This window comes from Oncorhynchus masou, unplaced genomic scaffold (assembly GCF_036934945.1).
Source record: "Oncorhynchus masou masou isolate Uvic2021 unplaced genomic scaffold, UVic_Omas_1.1 unplaced_scaffold_4866, whole genome shotgun sequence".
Taxonomy (NCBI): domain Eukaryota; kingdom Metazoa; phylum Chordata; class Actinopteri; order Salmoniformes; family Salmonidae; genus Oncorhynchus; species Oncorhynchus masou.
The window spans coordinates 1-9,059 of record NW_027011261.1 but is presented as its reverse complement, the minus strand read 5'-3'; positions in this window follow the sequence as shown (position 1 = coordinate 9,059).

Sequence of the window (9,059 nt, the reverse complement as noted above, 5' to 3'; positions counted from 1 at the left end):
GTAATACAATATACTATATACACCCCACAGAGTAATACAATATACTATATACACCCCACAGAGTAATACAATATACTATATACACTCCACACAGTAATACAATATACTGTATACACTCCACACAGTAATACAATATACTATATACACCCCACAGAGTAATACAATATACTATATACACCCCACAGAGTAATACAATATACTATATACACTCCACACAGTAATACAATATACTGTATACACTCCACACAGTAATACAATATACTGTATACACCCCATAGAGTAATACACAATACTGTATACACCCCACACAGTAATACAATATACTGTATACACTCCACAGAGTAATACACAATACTATATACACCCCACACAGTAATACAATATGCTGTATACACTCCACGCACAGTAATACACAATACTATATACACTCCACACAGTAATACAATATACTGTATACACTCCACACAGTAATACAATATACTGTATACACCCCACACACTAATACACAATACTATATACACTCCACGCACAGTAATACAATATACTGTATACACTACACACACTAATACACAATACTGTATACACTCCACGCACAGTAATACACAATACTATATAAACTCCACACAGTAATACAATATACTGTATACACCCCACAGTATAATACAATATACTGTATACACTCCACGCACAGTAATACAATATACTGTATACACTCCACGCACAGTAATACAATATACTGTATAAACTCCACACACTAATACACAATACTGTATACACTCCACGCACAGTAATACACAATACTGTATACACTCCACGCACAGTAATACAATATACTGTATACACTCCACGCACAGTAATACAATATACTGTATACACTCCACACACTAATACACAATACTGTATACACTCCACGCACAGTAATACACAATACTATATACACTCCACGCAGTAATACACAATACTATATACACTCCACGCACAGTAATACAATATACTGTATACACCCCACACAGTAATACAATATACTGTATACACCCCGCACGGTAATACAATATACTGTATACACTCCGCACAATAATACACAATGCTGTATACACCCCACACAGTAATACACAATGCTGTATACACTCCACGCACAGTAATACAATATACTGTATACACCCCACACAGTAATACAATATACTGTATAAACTCCACGCACAGTAATACAATATACTGTATACACCCCACACAGTAATACAATATACTGTATACACTCCACGCACAGTAATACAATATACTGTATACACTCCACGCACAGTAATACAATATACTGTATACACCCCACACAGTAATACAATATACTGTATACACTACACACACTAATACACAATGCTGTATACACCCCACACAGTAATACAATATACTGTATACACTCCACGCACAGTAATACAATATACTGTACACACTCCACGCACAGTAATACAATATACTGTATACACCCCACACAGTAATACACAATGCATTATACACTCCACACACTAATACACAATGCTGTATACAACCCACACAGACTAATACACAATGCTTTATACACCCCACACAGTAATACACAATGCTGTATACACTCCACGCACAGTAATACAATATACTGTATACACCCCACACAGTAATACACAATGCTGTATACACCCCACACAGTAATACAATATACTGTATACACCCCACACAGTAATACACAATGCTGTATACACCCCACACAGTAATACACAATGCTGTATACACCACACACACAGTAATACAATATACTGTATACACCCCACACACTAATACACAATGCTGTATACACCCCACACACAGTAATACACAATACTATATACACTCCACGCACAGTAATACAATATAATGTATACACCCCACACAGTAATACAATATACTGTATACACCCCACACAGTAATACACAATGCTGTATACACCCCACACAGTAATACACAATACTATATACACTACACACACTAATACACAATGCTGCATACACCCCACACACACTAATACACAATGCTGTATACACTCCATGCACAGTAATACAATATACTGTATACACCCCACACACACTAATACACAATGCTGTATACACCCCACACAGACTAATACACAATGCTGTATACACCCCACACAGTAATACACAATGCTGTATACACCCCACACAGTAATACACAATGCTGTATACACCCCACACAGTAATGCAAAATACTATATACACTACACACACTAATACACAATGCTGTATACACCCCACACAGTAATACAATATACTGTATACACTACACACACTAATACACAATGCTGTATACACCCCACACAGTAATACAATATACTGTATACACTCCACGCACAGTAATACAATATACTGTACACACTCCACGCACAGTAATACAATATACTGTATACACCCCACACAGTAATACACAATGCATTATACACTCCACACACTAATACACAATGCTGTATACAACCCACACAGACTAATACACAATGCTTTATACACCCCACACAGTAATACACAATGCTGTATACACTCCACGCACAGTAATACAATATACTGTATACACCCCACACAGTAATACACAATGCTGTATACACCCCACACAGTAATACAATATACTGTATACACCCCACACAGTAATACACAATGCTGTATACACCCCACACAGTAATACACAATGCTGTATACACCACACACACAGTAATACAATATACTGTATACACCCCACACACTAATACACAATGCTGTATACACCCCACACACAGTAATACACAATACTATATACACTCCACGCACAGTAATACAATATACTGTATACACCCCACACAGTAATACAATATACTGTATACACCCCACACAGTAATACACAATGCTGTATACACCCCACACAGTAATACACAATACTATATACACTACACACACTAATACACAATGCTGCATACACCCCACACACACTAATACACAATGCTGTATACACTCCATGCACAGTAATACAATATACTGTATACACCCCACACACACTAATACACAATGCTGTATACACCCCACACAGACTAATACACAATGCTGTATACACCCCACACAGTAATACACAATGCTGTATACACCCCACACAGTAATACACAATGCTGTATACACCCCACACAGTAATGCAAAATACTATATACACTACACACACTAATACACAATGCTGTATACAACCCACACAGACTAATGCACAATACTGTATACACCCCACACACACTAATACACAATGCTGTATACACCCCACACAGTAATACAAAATGCTGTATACACCCCACACAGTAATACACAATGCTGTATACACCCCACACAGTAATACACAATGCTGTATACACCCCACACAGTAATACAAAATACTATATACACTACACACACTAATACACAATGCTTTATACAACCCACACAGACTAATACACAATACTGTATACACCCCACACACACTAATACACAATGCTGTATACACCCCACACACTAATACACAATGCTGTATACACCCCACACAGTAATACACAATGCTGTATACACCCCGCACAGTAATACACAATGGTGTATACACCCCACACAGTAATACACAAAACTATATACACTACACACAGTAATACACACTGCTGTATACACCCCACACAGTAATACACAATGGTGTATACACCCCACACAGTAATACACAAAACTATATACACTACACACACTAATACACAATAGTGTATACACCCCACACACACTAATACACAATGCTGTATACACTCCACACACACTAATACACAATGCTGTATACAACCCACACACACTAATACACAATACTGTATACACCCCACACACACTAATACACAATGTTGTATACACCCCACACACACTAATACACAATAATGAATACACCCCACACACACTAATACACAATACTGTATACACCCCACACACACTAATACACAGTACTGTATACACCCCACACACACTAATACACAATAGTGTATACACTCCACACACACTAATACACAATACTGTATACACTCCACACACACTAATACACAATACTGTATACACTCCACACACACTAATACACAATACTGTATACACTCCACACACACTAATACACAATACTGTATACACTCCACACACACTAATACACAATGCTGTATACACCCCACACACACGAATACACAATGCTGTATACACTACACACACTAATACACAATGTTGTATACACCCCACACAGTAAGACACAATACTGTATACACTCCACACACACACTAATACACAATACTGTATACACTCCACACACACTTTACACAATACTGTATACACCACACACAGTAATACACAATACTGTATACACCCCACACACAGTAATACACAATACTGTATACACTCCACACACACTAATACACAATGCTGTATACACCCTACACACACTAATACACAATGCTGTATACACCCCACACACTAATACACAATGCTGTTTACACCCCACACACACAAATACACAATGCTGTATACACCCCACACACACTAATACACAATACTGTATACACTTCACACACACTAATACACAATACTGTATACACTCACAACACACTGATACACAATGCTGTATACACCCCACACACATTAATACACAATGCTGTATACACCCCACACACAATAATGTATACACCCCACACACACTAATGCACAATACAATACTATATACACCCCACACACACTAATACACAATACTGTATACACTCCACACACACTAATACACAATACTGTATACACTCCACACACACTAATACACAATACTGTATACACCCCACACAGTAAAACACAATATTGTATACACCCCACACACACTAATATACAATGTTGTATACACCCCACACAGTAAGACACAATACTGTATACACTCCACACACACACTAATACACAATACTGTATACACTCCACACACACTTTACACAATACTGTATACACCCCACACAGTAATACACAATACTGTATACACCCCACACACAGTAATACACAATACTGTATACACTCCACACACACTAATACACAATGCTGTATACACCCCACACACACAAATACACAATGCTGTATACACCCCGCACAGTAATACACAATACTGTATACACTCCACACACACTAATACACAATGCTGTATACACCCCACACACACAAATACACAATGCTGTATACACCCTGCACAGTAATACACAATACTGCATACACTACACACACTAATACACAATACTGTATACACCCCAAACACACAAATACAAAATGCTGTATAAACCCCACACACACAAATACACAAGCCTGTATACACTCCACACACACTAATACACAATGCTGTATACACCCCACACACATTAATACGCAATACTGTATACACTCCACACACACTAATACACAATACTGTATACACCTGTCACGACGTTCTTCGTTTTTGTCGAAAGAGAGTCGGACCAAAATGCAGCGTGTTGGTTACTCATGTTTTTAATGGAACAAATGACGATACACGAAATAACTTATAAATACAAAACAACAAACGGAACGTGAAAAAACCTATACAGCCTGTCTTGTGAACACTAAGACAGAGACAGGAACAATCACCCACGAAATACAAAGTGAAACCCTGGCTACCTAATACGGTTCCCAATCAGAGACGACGAGAATCACCTGACTCTGATTGGGAACCGCCACAGGCAGCCAAGCCTACACAACACCCCTACTCAGCCGCAATCCCAAATACTACAAAAACCCCACTATGAAATACAACAACATAAACCCATGTCACACCCTGGCCTGACCAACTAATTAACGAAAACACAAAATACTGAGACCAAGGCGTGACAACACCCAACACACTAATACACAATACTGTATACACCCCACACACTAATACACAATACTGTATACACCCAACACACACTGACTCACAATGCTGTATACACCCCACACACACTAATACACAATGCTGTATACACCCCACACACACTAATAAACAATATTGTATACACCCCACACACACTAATACACAATACTGTATACACTCCACACACACTAATACACAATGCTGTATACACCCCACACACACAAATACACAATGCTGTATACACCCTGCACAGTAATACACAATACTGCATACAATACACACACTAATACACAATACTGTATACACCCCAAACACACAAATACAAAATGCTGTATAAACCCCACACACACAAATACACAATCCTGTATACACTCCACACACACTAATACACAATACTGTATACACTCCACACACACTAATACACAATGCTGTATACACCCCACACACACTAATACACAATGCTGTATACACCCCACACAGTAATACACAATGCTGTATACACCCCACACACACTAATACACAATACTGTATACAACGCACACAGTAATACACAAAATTGTATACACCCGAAACACAGTAATACACAATACTGTATACACTCCACACACACTAATACACAATACTGTATACACTCCACACACACTATTACACAATACTGTATACACCCCACACAGTAATACACAATACTGTATACACCCCACACACAGTAATACACAATACTGTATACACTCCACACACACACTAATACACAATGCTGTATACACACCACACACACTAATACACAATGCTGTATACACCCCACACACACGAATACACAATGCTGTATACACTACACACACTAATACACAATGTTCTATACACTTCACACACACTAATACATAATACTGTATACACCCCACACAGTAATACACAAAACTGTATACACCCCACACACACTAAAACACAATGCTGTATACACCCCACACACTAATACACAAAGCTGTATACACTCCACACACACTAATACACAATACTGTATACACCCCATACACACTAATACACAATGCTGTATACACCCCACACACACTAATACACAATACTGTATACACTCCACACACTAATACACAATACTGTATACACCCTACACACACGAAATACACAATGCTGCATACACCCTACACACACTAATACACAATACTGTATACACCCTACACACACTAAAACACAATGCTGTATACACCCCACACACAAATACACAAAGCTGTATACACTCCACACACACTGACACACAATACTGTATACACCCTACACACACTAATACACAATGCTGTATACACTCCACACACTAATACACAATACTGTATACACTCCACACACACTAATACACAATACTGTATACACTCCACACACACTAATACACAATGCTGTATACACCCCACACACACAAATACACAATACTGTATACACTCCACACACACTAATACACAATGCTGTATACACCCCACACACACAAATACACAATGCTGTATACACCCTGCACAGTAATACACAATACTGCATACAATACACACTAATACACAATACTGTACCCACCCAAACACACAAATACAAAAATGTATAAACCCACACACACAAATACACAATCCTGTATCACTCCACACACACTAATACACAATACTGTATACACTCCACACACACTAATACACAATGCTGTATACACCCCACACACACTAATACACAATGCTGTATACACCCCACACAGTAATACACAATGCTGTATACACCCCACACACACTAATACACAATACTGTATACAACGCACACAGTAATACACAAAATTGTATACACCCGAAACACAGTAATACACAATACTGTATACACTCCACACACACTAATACACAATACTGTATACACTCCACACACACTATTACACAATACTGTATACACCCCACACAGTAATACACAATACTGTATACACCCCACACACAGTAATACACAATACTGTATACACTCCACACACACTAATACACAATGCTGTATACACACCACACACACTAATACACAATGCTGTATACACCCCACACACACGAATACACAATGCTGTATACACTACACACACTAATACACAATGTTCTATACACTTCACACACACTAATACACAATACTGTATACACCCCACACAGTAATACACAAAACTGTATACACCCACACACACTAAAACACAATGCTGTATACACCCCACACACTAATACACAAAGCTGTATACACTCCACACACACTAATACACAATACTGTATACACCCCACACACACTAATACACAATGCTGTATACACCCCACACACACTAATACACAATACTGTATACACTCCACACACTAATACACAATACTGTATACACCCTACACACACGAAATACACAATGCTGCATACACCCTACACACACTAATACACAATACTGTATACACCCTACACACACTAAAACACAATGCTGTATACACCCCACACACAAATACACAAAGCTGTATACACTCCACACACACTGACACACAATACTGTATACACCCTACACACACTAATACACAATGCTGTATACACTCCACACACTAATACACAATACTGTATACACTCCACACACACTAATACACAATACTGTATACACTCCACACACACTAATACACAATGCTGTATACACCCCACACACACAAATACACAATGCTGTATACACTCCACACACACTAATACACAATACTGTATACACTCCACACACACTAATACACAATTCTGTATACACCCCACACACACTAATACACAATACTGTATACACCCAAAACACAGTAATACACAATACTGTATACACTCCACACACACACTAATACACAATACTGTATACACTCCACACACACTATTACACAATACGGTATACACCCCACACAGTAATACACAATACTGTATACACCCCACACACAGTAATACACAATACTGTATACACTCCACACACACTAATACACAATGCTGTATACACCCCACACACACTAATACACAATGCTGTATACACCCCACACACACACGAATACACAATGCTGTATACACTACACACACTAATACACAATGTTGTATACACTTCACACACACTAATACACAATACTGTATACACCCCACACAGTAATACACAAAAC